We start from the raw sequence: 18,265 nt of genomic DNA, 5'->3' as shown, positions 1-18,265 counted from the left end.
CGGGGGATGCTCACACCAAGGGCCACACACCCCTCCCTTAGCCCCATGGGGGAGGGGTGATAAATATTTAAGGGGCTTTTAGCTCAGAAGGGGCTGAAGCTGGGGGAGGGAGGGGGATCCACACTGCCTGATTAATGGGGTTACGGGCTTGGATCAATCCATCCGCCCGCCGCTCCCCCCTCCCTCCTCCTCCCTCCCTCCGCCTAATGCGCTTTATCAGGAGACGCTTTTCTGACTTGGCAGCGCTGAGCGTTTTAAATAGACCCATTTAGAGCTGGGGTTGGGGGAGAAGGAGGGGGGGTGGAGGGAGACAGAGATTGAGACAGGCTAGGAGACAGAGACGAATCAGGAGAGAGAGATGAGCTTCAGAAGAGAGAGACCCGGAGAGGAGAGACAGAATGAAATATAGAGACATCACTGAGATAACACACTGAGGGTGAGACTGCCTCAGAGGCCAAGATGGAGAGAGAGAGGGTGATGAGAGGCCAAAGGAAAGCTGGGGGGCCAGGAGCAGAAACAAACAAACAAAAAGATGGAGAGGAAAGGAGCCACCAGCACTGGGGAAAACACCAGAGACAGGCTCCCTGCAATGGGCTGAGCGCTAGCCTGGGAGATAGCAAATACCTTTTATTTCCAAAAACAGTTTTTCATCCACTTTGTTAAATTAAAAAGCTGTTTTTGAAGTGGTGCTGAGGTGCTGTTGGGGGAGGGTGGACAGAACTGCCAACTCCTCCCTCCCTAGCCTCCTCCTTAGCCCCCACAGAAGCTGTCTCAGCCTAAGCCCCTGGGGTGTTCTCCAGCTCCCCTGCTCTCAGTGATCCTCTGAAATCGCCAGGAATACGGTCAGGGCATCTGAGCTACTGTTCACTGGCAGGAAGTCCTTCCTGCTATCTGGCCTCAGTCCCTCCTGCTGCAGAAGGCCTTTTCTTTCCCAGGATCAGTATCCCTCTCTTCTCCAGGTCCTGTCCCCAAGATGTTCCCAATTTGGGGGGGAGGATTATATGCCTCAAAGCTCAGTCACCCACTTTCCCAATAAGCCATCAGATCTTTCCCAGTATGCCCCCATAAATATTACCTATCATTCTGTAAATCCACTTCCCAGCCTCATCCTACTCTGAACTTTGATAAGATACCTACCCATATATTCTTGGGTCCTCTGGAAACAGTGAGGTGAAAAGCTTAACTCTCTATGGCCATGTTAGGCCTCCCTTCCATTTATCCTGGGCCCTAGCTTCATCTTAAACTCCTTTTATGTGTCAGCCTGGGGTTCTCTACTCCACCATCAACAACACCCCAGTCCTAGTTCTGAAGTGTTAGTGCCCCCTCCCCAAGCCAGGAAAATGGCCAGTCTGTTTGAGAGCTGAGATGAAAAGCTTGGCCAGCCTTTGTGGGCCTCTGGCGGGTTTTGGACAATAGGCCTTTCCGTTCCGCTCCAGTGCCTCGATTTGTTGGATGCCCCCACCCCCGGGCTGCCAATCCAGGGGCCTGGCCTTGCTTGAATGAGAGGCAAAGAGAGTCAGGCCCCACAGTTGGCCCCAGAAGATTCTGGACTTTCTGACCCCCTATCCCATCTCCTGCAAGCCTAGCTATTACCCCAATTAAGGCAAAGAGATGTTTCGGGGGCAGAGAGGAAAACTGAGGACACTGAAATAGAAACATCTGAGATTCAGTCCCCTGAGGGTAGAACCCAGTTTCCTGACCTGGTTTTAACCTGACTGTATGACCCTGGATTAGTCTCTTCCCTTCCCTGGACCTATAATGGGGGCACAAAAGACCAGCCATTCTGAACCCAAAACCTCAGGAGGAAGAAAGGATTTCAGGTCCTGATTCACTCATTCCCTCAGATCTACAGACCCAGTGCACCTGCTAGATGCCCTGAGCTAGACCTGCCCCACCTGGGCCCTCAGAACCTACCTCTTCACTACTGGCTGTACACCAAACACATCAATGTCCTCCTCCTCCTCCTCCAAATTAAACTCTTCCTAGGACTTCCAAAACCAAGGGGATGAGATGATGTGACAAGGCTGGATTCTAGAAAGGCAAAGGGTATAAATAAGAGATCATAGAGAAACCACAGGCTTTAGTCCAACTCAGAGCTCATTCTATACTCACAATCTCACTGTGAGAAAGGGAGACTGAGGCAAGCAGCAGATAAATGTCTGGAAGAAGAAAAGTTGGGAGTAGTACAGATTTCTTCCAGTGCCCTTTGCTTGGTTCAGGTTCCGAACCACAGGAACAAAGGAAGGCTAGAAAACAGTGACGTGATACTACACACAGATATATACCCATAGACAATCCAGAATTCCCACACAACCAATTCATAGACACAGGCATCTCCATATCACATACCTCACAAACAAATTCAGAGTCACAGGTCACAGGCATGGCATACACACCCAACATCATAACATCTTCCTTATCACTGGAACTTTATATAAACTCATTTAATTCTCATAACTTCTCCATGAAGTAGGGTCTATCATTTTTCCCATCTGACAGCTAAGGAAACAGATTCAAGGAGGTCTTGCCCAAGACCACACAGTTCCAGAGCCTAAATTTGAGCTCACACCTAGCTCCAAAGCCTTTCTGCTATACCTATTTGTCTAGAGAGATGACTCACCCACCTGCAGTGACTTTCCCAATAATAATAACAATATTTATAATAGCAGCTAACACTTGATTAGCTACACATTGTGATAAGTACTTAAACTTACATTTGTGTACTGAATCATCGAAATAACCTTCAGTTAGGCTGGGTGCAGTGGCTCACACCTGTAATCCCAGCACTAGGAGGGCAAGGCAGGTACTTGCTTGAGCTCACTAGTTCGAAACCAGCCTGAACTAGAGCGAGACCCTGTCTCTAAAAATAGCCAGAGGTTGTGGCAGGTGCCTGTAGTCCCAGCTACTTGGGAGACTGAGGCAAGAGAATCACTTGAGCCCAAGAGTCTGAGGTTGCTGTGACCTATGATGCCATAGCACTCTACCGGGGGTAACAAAGTGAAACTCTTGTCTCAAAATAAATAAATAAATAAAGATAGATAGATAGATTAAAAAAATACAATGGTAATCCTGTTTCCATTTTACAGATGAGAAAACTGAGGCTCAGATAGCAAAAGAAGCTTGTCCAAAGTCACACAACTGGTAGTTAGTAAGGGAGCTGATGTTGCTTCTATGGACTGAAGCCACTCAACAGATCTCTCCCCTTCTACAAGACCCCAGGAAATCCTCAGGGCCCAACTGCTTCCCTTACCCCTGCTCTAAAAAACACAGGTTCCAAACATATCTACCAAAGGTGTGATTAGGTGCTTAAACACATACCATGAGAAAAGGACTCCTTACCATCCAATGCTGTCCAGAGATACAGAGACATCAACAACCAGAGAGAGAATGCCCAAACGCAAACAATGTGTTAGAGACAGGCTGACTGATGGTGACAGATACAGACATACCAAGACATAGGCCCAAAGAGAGGGAGATAAAGAGGAAGATAAATATACATCAGGGCAAAGAATGACAGAGATAGTCAGAAAAGGAGACAATAGAGGTAAAGGACGGTACATGCTGACATGATAAAATGCATACAGATATACTCTAATATGCTCAGACACAGAAACACACATAGATCCAACCAACCTTCATGAGAAAAAAATTGTGAAAGCAAGCAAGGCTCAGGCTATGTGTGGCATGTGTACGTGTTGCGGGGAAGCATGCAGACTCTGTATTGCTACGCACATTACACCAGCTGCTTCTAGCAATTTCATCTGATTAATAATAAATGCCCCATAATTACAGCCAGTCCCCTAGTCCTTCTTCCTGTTTTTTGTCAGCTGCTGCCAGGCCAGCCCTCCATGGACCCCACGGCCTCCTCCATGCTCACCTATTAAGAGGATAAGGGAACTGGAGCTGATGGAGGAGGCCAGACTCTCATCTCTCTATCTTGGATTAATGCCCATTGCCTCCAAGCAAAAGATCATATCACTTAGGTCTCATCTGTGACCCCTAATATGGCTTTGGGGCCTACTTCTGGAAGGGAGAGAGATGAGCTCCCCTTCCCCACTGGCTGAAAGAAGTCTCCATCCATCCTTCATCTACCTTGGATTCCCATACACTCAAAGGAAGAAAAGACCAGAACAGGAGCCCTCACCCCATCACCCCAGGTAGCCTGTGTCTTTGCCCACTTGTGTACCCTCACACTTTGGACACTTGGTGGCTCCACCTCCCCATTCCTGAGCACCCCCCATCCAGGTCCACCTCCTTCCAGGCCTCCCACCCAAGTCCTCCAAGGCAGCTCTATCAGAATCAGCTGCGGGTTTGTGCTGATCTGTTTCTAATCGCTGGGGCCTGGTTCACGCTTGCCCCCCCCCCAATATTGATTCCATTATTTGGAGAGTCATTGACGTCAGGGGCCTGGATCAGTTCCAAAACTGCCTTTTCTTCAGGCTTGGGCCAGGGCCCAGCCCCCCAATCCCGCGATTTCACGGAGGGGCCCAGAAAGGTCAGCTCATGGGCCAAGGTCACATGGCATCTGCCCTCTGACTCTGGGCTCTTCTTGCCTTTTTGGGACCACCACGCAGCTCCCTTCTCCTGAGGAGAGTGGCTACACAAAGGGCTGGGAGTTAGAAGCAAGTTAGGGGGTTATAAAAGGGAGTCTGAAGAACCTCATTGGGATTCTGGCTGCAAGGAAGGGTTCTCAGGAGGAAGGGATGGGGTCAGTGGCTTAGAAAAGGATACTTGGGGAAGATTTTTGTATTGTTTGCCACACTCTTATTTTGGAATATCCTGAAGCTGGACTTGAAATGGTTCCTACTGACTCCTTGATTTTTATGGGTGATATCAGATCTATCTCCAGACTCTCTAAGAAGGAAATTATCTGCAGTGTAGGATAATAGATTACTCTAAATGTTGCCATAATTTGACTAAAAGGCACAAGTAATTTTATAAATCTTTGCTCCATATGAAACAAAGGTTTTGTCTTCTGTGCATCTCCTATGTATACTGCCTCAGTTTCCCCATACCCATACACACTCCCAGTCTTTCCTGGCACTGAGTAAGGGTATGTCTCTCCTGTCTCTCCATCTCTATCTGACACCAGCCCACACAGACAACTCCTGGGCTCTCACCGGACAAGAGTATTTTTAGGATCTGAAACCTGTGTTCTCAGATGTTAATAACCAATACAGAGAATGTGTGGTGGCTGCAATAGCTACACAGGCTCAGAGCCCAGGCTTGGAGGCTCAGAGATGAGGTCCACTCCTGTGGCTAGAGTCCAAGAAACCCAGACTTTAGGGCACACTCACAACCACATGGGGGAAAAGGATAGGGCAGAGTAACCCTTGCCCCTGCCACAGAATCAGGGTTATTGCCCTGTTCCTCGTCCAGACCTTTCCAAAGGAAGAAGTAACCTATCCTCTGAACTTCCCTGAGTGAGGGGAAGTCCTTCCTGTACTCTAGCCTGAAAATCACTCAGGGTTCCTTTGAGCCAGACAGGGAGAATACAACAGTGACTGTTGGATCTCAAGCTACAAACATCAGAGGGTACCCTCTCTCAATGTTCTGTCCACTCAACAATTCTTCCCTCAATGTTTATTGCGCATTTTACCCTTTTATGCCCTTGCTAGGCACTGTGGGGAGCCAGAGATGTGCTCCTGCATACAAGAAGCACCCAGTCTGATGAGAGAGAAAAGGATGTAGTGCTCATTCAATACTGTCCTCCTACTGTGTACCAGGTCTATGATGAGGCAGGAGGGCTGCAGTGGTGAGCAAGGCAGACCCAATTCCTGGGTCCCACAGGCATATAAGCACACAGGCAACTAGTATGCAACCTTGCTAAGTGTGGTGTAGGGAAAATATAGGAGGTATGATAGGGTCTGGAGAAACCTGTCTCCCTGCAGGACTGAGGACTCCAGTCCACTCCTAAACCTTGATGGGGCCCTTGCACTAAGCACAAGACACTACCATCAGTCTCTCCTCTGTAGCTTTAGCCCATCTTCTGGGAGCTGGATGCCCACATTAGTGGGATCTAGCTCTTCCCCTCACATCTGCTTGAGCTCCTCCTTCTACCCTTTGGCCCCTAGAGCTCCTGGTGCTGGTGACCTCAAACCCAGCACAGCTCTGTGCTTTTGGGGGCTATCTTTGCCCTTTGCAGAGGTAAAAGGGGCTGATGACCTCAGTTCTCTCTGCCCCCAGGGACCACAGGCCTCCCCAGCCTTTCCTCCCAGGAAGCTGGGAGCCCTTGTGGGTATGGTCACCCAGGGCCACAGCAGGAGTTTACACAGTGAGGTCTCCTGCTACACTCGCCCCACAGTGGGTCTGGAGGAGGGGTCAGCTCTCTCTTCTCAGCCTCCTTGCTCTCCAGGACCCCCCAAACCAGGCACACATGGTCCCCCCAACCCATCTGCATTTCAAAGAAAATCCACTCCATATGTTTCCGATTCATTTACACTTCAACTCGCCATGGGGGGGCAGAGAGCAGGGCGCCTTGCCTCCAAGCCCTCCACCCCCATAGGGGGACTGGAGAGCATGTGTCCCCTTCAGAGACAAGGAATAGTTACAATCCAGCCATCTCAGCCTGGGGGTGGAGACTGCAGGGCTATGTCCCTGTGTGGACTCCCATGGGAGGTGGGGGAGCAAAAGGATAGTGTACCTCCGGCAGCCCCAGTGGTCTCCATTGCAGAAAGGCATATAAAGTCCAGGATAGTGTCTCTAGGGCAGGTAGAGTTCCAGGGCTGGCTGCAACCGAGGCCCCCCAGGGTTACTGTGCTTCTGGAGAGTAGAGAGGGAAACCCTGGGTATTCTCCTGCAGGAATGAGGACCCTTCAGCCAAGATGAGGGTGCAAAGGGCATTCCAGAAGGCATTGTGAAATACAACATAACATGGCCTCTTATCCCTCTCTAGCCAGAGGAAAGGGAAAAAGTGAGGGTGGGCTGCAGTCTTCTCCTACAGCTGTACTGTCAACCATAGAGTAGGGGCTACCAACTCTCAGAATCACAAATTCAACATCCTGGAACAGTAATGAAAGCCAGAAGTCTGCTCCTACAGCAGGTTAGTCTTCACACCCCTCCTATCCTAAGGATGATTGGGATAAGTGGGGAAGAGGTCTTGGGAGAACAAGGAGTCTTATTTCTTCACACATGGCCTTCTCTGTCACAGAAGGGTGTCTAAAACTATTTAAGAGGGATGTGTATGTACATGACATATGGAGGATTCTAAGGGTTCATGACACCCCTGTACCAATAAGCCATTCAGACCTTCCTGCTGAAAGCCTAGTCTTATGGAAGGAAAGGCAGAGACAGTTGACTGGGTCAGTGTTTCCCACTACCCCCTCATCAGCCCACAGCCCAAGTGAGAAACACGATCAAATGTGTACCCTTTGCCCTCTCCACTTTGAAAAACACAGGTCTTGTAGCAATCTGTTCCTTACCTCAACTGCCTCAATACCACAAACCAAAGGACAGCATAGGCATATTTGAGTCCTAAATTCCACCGGGACAGTGAATACCACAATCTTTGTGTGGGTTTGAATGTGAGCTCCAGGATGGAAGGGTGAATTTAATGTAGGTTTCTGGGTCTAATGTCAGTGTGAACTCTAAGATGGAAGCATAGATTTGAGCATGAACCCACTTCCCAGGTTGAGTCTGATTATAAGCCCCATAAATATGAATGTGAGCTCTGGAACTGACGTGTAAATCTAATTGTGGGTCCTAGGATTCTCATACAAGTCAGTGTAACCATTAGCGTTCCAGTGTCAAGTCTAAGTGTGAGCCCCTGGTATTATAGGCATTCTGAGTATGAGTGAAGGTGACTCCTACGGATGAGGGTGAGTACTGGGGTTCCTTTTTAAGTCCAAATGTGAGCCCCAAGTGAGTATGAACATCAGGATCATAGTGTAAATCTGAGTGTGAACACTGGGTCTCGAAGTGATCTCAGGATGGAAGCAAGAATCTTGAGTGGTTACTAGAGCTTTAGTATGAGTCACAGAATCTCATGTGAGTCTGAGCAAGTCAGTAAGATCCTGGTATGAGTCTAAGTGTGAGCCCTAGGTTACCCATGTTAAGTCTGACCCCAAGATCCCCACATGAATCTAAGTATGAATCTAAAGGTCCAAGTATGAATTGAAGTGAGCCCTAGGCTCCCCATGAGTCTACATAAGAGCCTCTAGTCTTAGCGTGACTCTGAGTCCCCGTAAGTATGAATCTAAGTAGTCTCCAGAGTCTTGGTATGAGTCTAAGTGACAGCCCAAGAGCCCCAGTAAGATTCTGAGGATGAGTTTTAGCTCTCAGTGTATATCTATGAACTAAAGGACAGAAATGTGAACCTGAGGATAAGCCTATAGTCCCAATGTGAGTCCAAGCATGAATACAGAGTTCCAGTGTGAGTTTGAGTGTAAACCCAGGACTGAAGTGTGTATTTGGATATGAGCTCCAGAATGTAAGTGTGAATCTGAGTGTAAGTCTCATTGTACTGGTGTAATTCTGAGTGTGAGCCCATATGAGTATAAACTAGGACCCTAGAATGAGTTTAACTTCCAAGTGTGAATCTGAGCATGCATTCCAGAGCCTCAGAAAGTCTTGAGTGTGAAATTTAAACTCCTAGTCTTTGTATAAAGGCTCAGCATCCCAGTTGGAGTACCAGCCCTGACAGACTATGAACCTTAGCTCCATCTCACCAGTCTTGACCAGGAGCCCCAGAAACCAGCTGAGAGGATTTGTGTGGGTTGTGACAGAGGAGCCAGGGGGCCATAGTTTGAGACACAAGGCCTCTCCAGCAGTAAAATCTTAGCTAGCCCTATATTCCTAAGAACATCTAACTTATTGGTTCTTAACCTTCCTAATGCCAGGACGCTTAATACAGTTTCTGTGGGTCGGGACTCACAGGTTGAGAACCACTGAATTCTAACTGTTCAAGCCCATTCCCACACATACAATGGCACAACACTCAAAGAGTTAAACACATCAAAATATACCTGGTGTTTCAGGCCCCCTGGACATACAGCAACTACAGATGCACAAACACACCCAGTATTTCAGACTCTCACCACCTCACTGCTTACAGCCCAATGACACAGACACAAATATACCAAGTATTTCAGGCAAAACAACTAGTGTTATAGACACACTCCTACAGTGGCATGCAGACAAGCTCCCAGCTACACAGACACACACAGACATTTCTCAAAGAGAGAGACTAGACGAAAGAGAAGGAAAATCCTGAATTTTCAACTAGGCGTGAAATAGTCCTGCCCGCCTGAAGCTACTGAAGGGGGGAGGGGACCAAAGGAGCCAGCAAGCAAGAGAGAGCTAGACGCTGGGGGAGAAAGGTTCGGGAGAGAAGAGAAGCGAGAACTGTCCGTCTGATGACCTCCCCACGGCCCAGCCCCCACGCACGAGGAGACACACTACTCTGAGCAACACAGGGACACTCAGGCCGGCTCACATGGGCAGACTCACAAAGAGACACTTGGGGATACACCATGGGCGGACTCACACAAACCAGGAGGACTTACAAAGAGACATACTGAAACAGACCCCCTACATGGAGATATATCCAGGCGGACTCAAGAGAAAACCACAGGCAGGCTCACGCAGACAGACACACAGACGGATTCACACGGGTACATGCACTGGCAGACGCACAACTGTTCGTTCACACCCCGGGCGCTCTGAAGTCCAGATTTCCGCCAGAGAAAGGAGCGACCTTTGGGTGCGGGGGAGGGGGGACACTGCGACTCCCCCCTGCACCCCTGGAATTTTTCCAGACCCCCGCGAGTGCAGCTGAGAGGTAGGGAGAACAGGGACAGTAAGTAGAACCTCCCTGGACACCTCTCTCCAGTCGACCGTCCAGCCCCACCATCGTCACCACGCCCAACCCCCGGAGCGCCCGGACGTGGGGGGCCGCTTCTCCTGCACTCCCACCCCCGAGTTTGCAGGCAAAGTTTCTCGTGAACTTTCCTGTCCCCCACCAGGCCTTGGGCCCACGCGTGTCCCCTCACTCTTCCCACGCGCACGGGGGCCGCTGCTCCGTCCGTCCGCCCGAGGGTCCGGCCGCGCGCGGTAGTGCGCGGGATACTCACCGCGCCCTCGGGCCACCCGGACTTCGAGCCGCGCCCTTCGACCGCCCCCGGCAGGGAGCGAGGCTGAGAGCGCCGAACTAACACCGCTGCGGGATCCCACCGCCAAGCCCCTAGCCGCGCCGGCTGAAGCCGCCGCCTCCGCTGCTGCCGCCGCCGCCGCCCGCTCTGCACCGGCTCCTCGGCGCTCGGCGGCTTTAACCCCCCCATCCTCCTCCCTCCCTCGCGCGCTCCCTCCCTCCTTCCCTCGCCCATGTGACCGCGGGCGCCCGCTCGGCCGCGCGCGCCCTCGCTCCCCTCCCCCTCTCGCCTTGTCTCCCCGCGCCTCCGCGGCCGCGCGCCACGACCCCTCCCCGCCACGGCCCCCGCGCGCCCCCGCCTTGGCACGCTCACGCGCTTGGCATGCGCGGCCCGCTCTCGGGGGCACGCTTGCCCGGTGCAGGCCTGTGAGCCCCCATTACTATTCGCCAGGCGCTGGCACGCGCCCCCTCCCCCGCTGGCGCACTAGCTCGCACTGGCACGCGTGGCCCCCTCACGTTCGCCCTTTCTCGGGCGTGCCCTCCAGACGGCTGTGGCCCCGGTATTTCACGCACAGCCCTGGCCGCAAGTCTTACAAGCGCGGGCGCACACACACCCATACCCACTCCGCCGGCTCCCCTAGGGCGGCTGGGCGCGCACCTACCCCTTGGGATCGCTCATTCACACTCTATTACTCAGTCTTGGTCTCTCCTGCGCACACTCAGCACGTTCAGGCCCGGACTGCCTCGCACCGACACCCTGGCACACCCTGAGCCAACTCTCGGGGTCCTCCCTCCGGCATCGCCGTTAGAGGAACGCGAGCCAGAGTCCCCCAACCCCCACTTTGGGCAGAAGAAGCCAGCCAGCTCCACCTCTCCTATTCCTATTGCCCTCAGCAACGACCCCCCTCCCAGTCACATATAGAAAAACCCCTTGCGCGGGGGATGGGGGGAATTTATACTTCCAAGACCCGGGAAGCATGTCCCTGGTGACACCATCACCACTAACCTCGCCTTCCTCAAGCCCCCAAGAACATACAGCCTGAGGCGAGATCTCCACTGGGATGCAAGGGTAGGGAGGGTGTACCCTCATTGCCTGCGCCGGGTATACACCTCTGCGAGCTTGCGCAGCCTAGGCCTCCGAGAGGCCGCGGTGCTCACTTCACTCGCCCCCAGGCCTCCGGTCTGGCAACGTGGGAGATTAAGGTTAGACAACCTGACCAATTTATGAGACCACGCGAGAGCGCAATGGAGAGGGAATGCCAGAGGTGGAAACCGAGAAGTCCACCCCATCTGCACTCCTTGAATTTTTCATGTGACCTTTAACCCATAATCCTTGGGCCCTGCCCCTCCAGGGAACTGCTCTTAGGGCTGAGGGCAAGGACTGGGGAGGGACATACCCTCTGTCTCCTCACATCTTTAGTAGGCTGCCTAGAGTACCCGGGCCCTTTCCCAACAAATGCCTCAGGGATTCCCACTGCAGAGGAAAAGCCTTCTGGCCCCAGCCGGAGCTTTTCACTTTCACTTCCTTGGCGGCAGAATCCCCCACCCCAACCCTCCCCGGATAACTGACAAGGGTCAGCGAGAGCTGAATGAAGCTCGGCTTAAGGACGCACAACCAAGTAGCTGCACCCAGCTGAGGCCCCGCGTACACCCATCCACACCCGGTTGGTCCGGCCCCCACAGCCTCCAGGTCCCCGGGTCGTGGATAGAGATTAGATAGTGGAGGCCAGTAAGGAAGGAGGCGGTGCGACGGATCTGTGGGGGGACATGAATTGCTCTCTCCCTTCTCCGAAGCTAGGCCTGGGCGAGGCTCAGTATTCAAGGCGCTGCCAGTCTCCTCGAGGGGCTGATGGGCTTGAGCTCACACCCCGCTGAGGACAAGCGAATGGACGTCAAGATTGGCAGGTCATTCGTGAACTGACTTGACCTCTGGATGCCCTCTTTCTGCCAGATTGAAAGCAGTCAAGAATTCCGCCTCTGGTCGACGTCCTCTCTTCTCCCGAGGGCGCGGAGGCTGCGGTCACCAGTGCCACAGTCCATGGGTGCGGGACCGCTTCTGCACTGGACGTCAGGGGTCAGGGAATCGGACACGTCGGCGTGTAGGGGGATGAGGGAAGGGGCGAGACGCACGTCGGACTCTGTCGGGGCGTCTGTCAGCGGCTCCTCCCGGTGCGGAACCCAGCTGCCTTGAGCCCTTCCCCGGGGCCGAAGCGACACCTGGCGGGCAATGTGGAACGTGCGTTTCGCCTCGGGCTGCGGCTCCCACTGTGCCCTGAGGCCTCCGCAACCTACCGAACGACCCCAGTGCTGACCCTCTCTGTATCTCAGCTGCCTGGCGCAGGGCCGATTTTCCTCCCACTGGTGCTGGGGCAACTGACTACTCTTGGGTTTCTGCTCCTGCCGGCTTCAATGCCCTGTCTGCACACTGGCCTCTGAGCTTCCTAAGCCTCCGTTGAACTCTCCCGTGTCCCCCCACCGCCTTGGGACAAAGCTAGTTATCTTAGGCCAGGTTTCAAAGCCCTGAAGGACCTGGCCCTGTCTGTCTCCTCTCCAGCTTTATTAGGCGCCCCCATCTTCAGTCTCTCCAGCTCTGCACCAGCCCCCTTCTCTGTAAAAGCACACTTTATCCTTAAGCTAAACCCCACTTCACTGACTCCCTCTCCCCAATCCTACTTCAGCTGTTCACTGGCTCCTGCATCCTCACCCTCTGCCTTTGCCACAGGTACTGGCTGGAAGTAGCAACACCAGGCTGGAGGTCCCCCAAGTGATGGGGATTCCAGACATGGTAACCCTGAGACGCTTTAGGAAATTGGGGGAAGTTCTCCCTGACTTTGATTTCCTGGAGTTTTATACACATCATGAAAAGGGGCTCTGTGGCCAGGACTTCTGGCTCCACCCTCCACCCTGTTAGGTGACCTTAAACTTGGACCACCTCTCACCCTCAACCCCTACCCCCAGGAATCAATTGTATCATTCCAAGACTTTGAGTAGCAAGGACCCTTTTCTATTCCTGCTGACATGTACTCAAGTTAGGAGAGCCTCCTCCCCACCACCTAAGGTCTACCCACCTTTTGCAATGCTCTTTAGGAAATGGTTCTGGGTTCTAACCTGCTGCACCATCAAAAAGTTCCTCCATGGGTCACACACCTGGCTCCTCAAAGTTACACTCTCCCACACAGGCTTTCTGTTTTACCAGTGCTGAACACACAATCACATAGTCACATATGGGGTCTCAAAGAATAAAACATGAATATTCAACCTCACTATGGCACCCTGGGGGTCAGGAACATCTGCTTGGACTAGGAATCTGAGGTCCCAAAAGGGTGGGACTGAGTCCCCAAATCACACTTCCACACCATACCCACACATAGACACAGTCACACACACTCACATGTACTCAGTCACACTGAGTGTCACACAGGCACACTCAGTCACACACGCTCTCAATCATACTGGGATTTGGCGGGTCGGGGCGGGCTCCAGGAGGCAGTTACGTAAACGCCCTCACAGCCCCCCCTCCCCTCACCCCTCCCGCTTCCTCACACAGTGCCAGCGCCCGGGGCGGCTTGGCTGGGGCCCGGGAACAGCTCGGCCTCGCAGAGGCTCCAGGCGCCGAGAAACCCGATCCGACACAGCCCCGGGCCCAGCCAAGGAGGGGAGGGCCCAAAGCCCCCCCACTCAGGGTCCGGCCCAGTCCTCTAGGGACAACTCAACCTCCCTTGTGAGACAGCTCCTAGCACCATTCTGGGACAGCACCTAGGGTCCACTCAACACCCTTATTCTGCAGACCCTCTGGAATCTTATCATCTGGACTGCTGCCTATGTGTGCCCTGACCCTTTCAAACTCTGGCACCAGAAAAGGGCAAAGATTTCCTAAATGTAGAGAAGAGCTGGGGGAGAGCTGAAGGTATAATGGAGGAACCTAAGTAAGTATTCAATGGGGAATTGCCTCCAATTCCCGGAGCTAACATCTCTTCCCTCCTTACCAGTGCCTTCAAATCCACTCTGATGGGGGATCTTTCATTACTGTTCCAGGTACCCCTCAGATTTGCTACCTACTAATTCCAACATATTCTGTCAGAATTCTAAATTATTCAGGTCCAAGGCCTCCCCTCCCTCTGTTTGATAGCCCTTCTTTCTCCTGCATTGGAAATTCTCACTTCAGTCTAATTTCAGTTCCTCCTGTTTCGCTAAGAAGAAAGTTTGAGAGCAATCTGAGTAATTGGGAATGAAAATCCCTGATAGGAAGAAGGATTAAGGCTCAGAAAACCCCTGAAAGTCAGGGGGCTGAGAGGAGGGTAGAGAACATTTTTCACATCCCCCCTCCAATATAACAACCTGCAGCCTACTCTGCAGCCTAGATTTGATTTTTCACAATAGCTTTTGAGTGTCCGCTTGGGCTTCCCAGGGCTGAGCAGAAAGGGAATTTCCCCCTATGTTCTTTTTTAATGAACAAAACATTTCATGTTGAAATTCCTCCTCTGCCCCCAGCCCAGTGTCTCCAGGGCCCCCATCCCCCAGCCTAACCAAGCAAGGGGACCACTAGAAGGGGAGTACCAGGGTAGGGAGAAGCCTCCAGGGGAAGCATAGTTTACATTTGGGGGGCATCTTTATTTTTTTTATAACTAATTAGAGTGGCTTTTTTTTTTTTTCACTTTTGGCTAAAATTACCCACTCCTGTGGCAGCTTCCCAGAAAGGGTGGCGGGAGGGCAGCCGGAGCTGTCCTGAGGCCCAGGACATGGCCCCCCTCCCCTGGGCGAGGAGCCTTCCTCAAGTTGTTTTCCTGGTCTCTTCCTCTGGATGTTTTTTTGATTATTAATCATATTTTCCATCCACAGTTTTAGTCCAGACCCCCTCCCCCAGGGTCAGGGCTGGACAGAGGGAGGAGGAGCGGGCTCCAGAAGGATGAGCTGGGGACAATATGGGCAATGACCCCTGGTCCTGGCTGACCTGAAAGAGGTTGTCAGTGGCAAGTCCCAAATTACACCCTTACCATCCTGGCATTTAGTAAGTAGGTGCCATCCTTAATCAATACAAATGGAGTAAATGAACAGGTGTCTAGTTTTCAGAGTTCCCAGCTGGCTCTGGGACCCTATTGCTGGACTCCTTATGCTACAGACAGGGAAACAGCTCAGAGAAGGGGAGTCAGTTGCCCAGAGTCACATAGCAAGTTAGAGCAGATCCAGACCAGGATCTCAAGAATGCTGATGGCACCCTGATTCATAAGTCAGTCAATGAATATATTTTGAGCACCTACTATATGCTAGGCATTGATCTCTAAGTACAGCAGTGAGCCAGATAAAAATCCCTGCCCTTTCAAGGATTTAGAGCAATTCAATGCAGTAGTACTCAATGCACTACTGGTGCATGTATAAGTTGGTACAACTCTTTTGGCACACTGGAAGGTCTACTAAGCTGAACACATATATGTCCTATGACCCAGCAATTCCATTCCTAGATATATACACAAAAGAAATGACCAAATATGTTCACCATGAATGCTCATAGCAGCTTTGTTCATAATAGTATCAAACTGGAAACAGCCCAAATAGATAAACAGATTGTGATGCAAGTGCAGCGATGGAAAAGAACTAACTATAACTACACAAAACAACATGGATAAATCTCACAGACAAAATATTGAACAAAAGTGGAGAACAGACACAAAATAGTACACAATGAATGACTGCATTTATATAAAGCTTAAGAACAGACAAAACTAATTTGTGGTGATAGAAATCAGAATTGTAGTTACTTGGGGGGGGCACAAGTATGTATACAATCATTCCTTGGGATCCACAGAGGATTAGTTCCAGCACCCACCTTGGATACCAAAATCTGAGGATGTTCAAGCCTCTTACATAAAATAGCATAGTTAGGAATGGTGGCTCACACCTATAACCCCAGCACTCTGGGAGGCCGAGGCAGGTGGATTGTTTGAGCTCAGGAGTTTGAGATCAGCCTGAGCAAGAGCAAGAACCCCTCATCCCATCTCCAAAAAAAAAGAGCCAGGCATTGTGGTGGGTGCCTGTAGTCCCAGCTACACAGGAGGCTGAGGCAAGAGGATCACTTAAGCCTGAGAGTTCCAAGAGTTTGAGGTTGCTGTGAGCTATGACGCCATGGTACTTAACCCCAGGGTGACTGAGTGAGACTCTGTCTCCAAAAAAAAAAAAAAAAGCATAATATTTGCATGTAACTTATGCACATCTCCCTATATACTTTAAATCTTTAAATCATCTCTGGATATGTAATACAATATAAATATTATGCAAATTATTATACCATAATTTTTTATTTTTATTTTTATTTTGAGACAGAGCCTCAAGGTGTCACCCTGGGTAGAGTGCTGTGGCATCACAGCTCACAGCAACCTCCAACTCCTGGGCTCAAGCGAGTCTCCCTTTCCTCAGCCTCCCAAGAAGCTGGGACCATAGGCGCCCACCACAACGCCCACCTATTTTTTGGTTGCAGCCGTCATTGTTGTTTGGCGGGTCTGGGCTGGATACGAACCCGCCACCTTAGGTGTATGTGGCTGGCGCCTTAGCCACTTGAGCCACAGGCGCCAAGCCAATTTTTTATTTTTTAATAATATTTTTATTTGTATTATTTTTATTATTGTATTGCTATTTTTTATTGTTTTCTCCCCAAATGTGGTTAGTTGAGCTTTAAGATGCAGAACCTGCAGATTCAGAGGACCAACTGTACATGTGTCAAAATTGTGCCCTTTACTATTTACTTTTTGCTTCAATGAGTTTAAAAATACCCTGCCTTCATGGGGCTCACATTCTAATTAGGGAAGATGATACCAAAAAAAATAGATAAGTATGTAGTTTGCTGTGCAAAACTGCCATGTCTGACTCTCCAGCCCCTTCAGGCAAGAGGGGCACCTAAATGTCACCTAAGGCCTAGACTAAGTCCCTTTGTCCTCTCTCATAGTGCTATGCTCTTTTTCCCTATAGTAGTTTCATGTGGTGTTTAATTATTCAGTTGTGTGGTACCTGTGAGCTCCATGAGGGCAGCCCTGTGGTCTCTATCTTCAAGCACCTAGAGATGGGTCTGGCTTAGAGTAAGTGCTCCTAACATTTCAAAGAGACTTAAATAAATGTTGAATGAATGAATGGTGCAAGCAAGCAAGTAGGACAACCTTGACCTAGGAGAAGTAAACTCAAGCTCTGGGGCACAGGGCAGGGAGCCTAGATGGATAGGTTGCAGTCTTGAAATGGAAAAGGGTTTAGTAACCAAGAGGGATTAAGCAGAGACCTGGAAGGCAGGCTGAGGCAGCCAGAGTGGCTTAGAGACCACATCCTGAAATGCCTTTAGTGCCAAGGCATGGAGGCCTGGAAAAGCATAAAGTAACTGGGGAATATAACCACGTTTAAGTTATCTTGTTTTAGCAAGATCGTCAAGGCTGCTGGGTGGATGATGGTAAGGATAGATGAGGCTGGAGGTGGGGCAGACAGAGAAGAGATATTTGCAGTGACCCATAGGAGACTTCCAGCCTGACCTGGGCAAGGCTGTGGGCTGGAAAGAAAAAAATGGGGCCTGGGGGGAGGAGGAGGAGAAGAACATTTAGATTCATCTCCTCCGTCTGCTCCCATGACCCTTGGAAGAATCCTGATTTTACCTTATACACAAAGAATGGGCTCCCTGGACACTTAATCCTGTGTCTTCTGTCCCAAGGACCCTCGCCCTGGGTGATCCTGGGGTCTGGGCTAAGTTTGGGAAAAGAAGCAGGTAGGGAGAGAGGGAGAAGAGGATCCAGAAATGTGTGGGGGAAGAAGTGAGAAGGGACAGAAAAGACAGGGAAATTCAGGATTAGGGGACTAGATGTGTTTGAAGGCAGGAGTAGGAACACAGACTTATAAAATCACATATTAATTTTTCACTTTGCAAAAATTTGCATGAAACTAATTCCCTGGTCCAAAGCACAAAGCTCCCTTCATGCCTCTCCACTCCAGCAGGCTCTATTCCTTCCCCTTCCCCATTCTTCATGGAGGAGGCATCTATCCTCAAAGGACTGTCCCCTTCCAGGGCCATCCCAGACTCTGGCATTGATCCTTGCTGTTGTAGAGCTGCCTCTTTGATAATAAGGCTGAAATTTCCAAGAGAAACTGAGGGATATGTGCCTCCAAGATTGGTTCCCTACCTTTACCTCCTATGGTGCCATTCCCAGCCAA

The 18,265-nt window shown here is 50.8% G+C and overlaps 1 protein-coding gene across 3 annotated transcripts in view; it reads right to left on the bottom strand.

Annotated features, from left to right (window-relative positions):
* Window positions 1–10,668, bottom strand: part of CNTFR (ciliary neurotrophic factor receptor) — a 41,224-nt gene extending 30,556 nt beyond the window's left edge. Inside the window, exons 1-2 of one of the 3 annotated variants that reach the window (XM_003800270.1) lie at window positions 10,610–10,668; window positions 1,915–2,031 (exon numbers count right to left, since the gene is read on the bottom strand). The gene's annotated coding sequence lies outside the window, so the exon portion shown is untranslated. Of the gene's footprint in view, window positions 1–1,914; window positions 2,032–10,070; window positions 10,251–10,609 lie in introns of those variants that run through there. The other 2 variants (XM_003800268.1, XM_003800269.1) reach the window with 2 other exon arrangements.
* Between the last annotated feature and the right edge of the window lie 7,597 nt (window positions 10,669–18,265).

The sequence above is a fragment of the Otolemur garnettii genome, unplaced genomic scaffold, assembly GCF_000181295.1.
Source record: "Otolemur garnettii isolate 467f Iridium unplaced genomic scaffold, OtoGar3 scaffold00172, whole genome shotgun sequence".
Lineage (NCBI taxonomy): Eukaryota > Metazoa > Chordata > Mammalia > Primates > Galagidae > Otolemur > Otolemur garnettii.
Note: the sequence above shows the minus strand (reverse complement) of the source record. Positions and strands in the feature narration are given on the sequence as shown.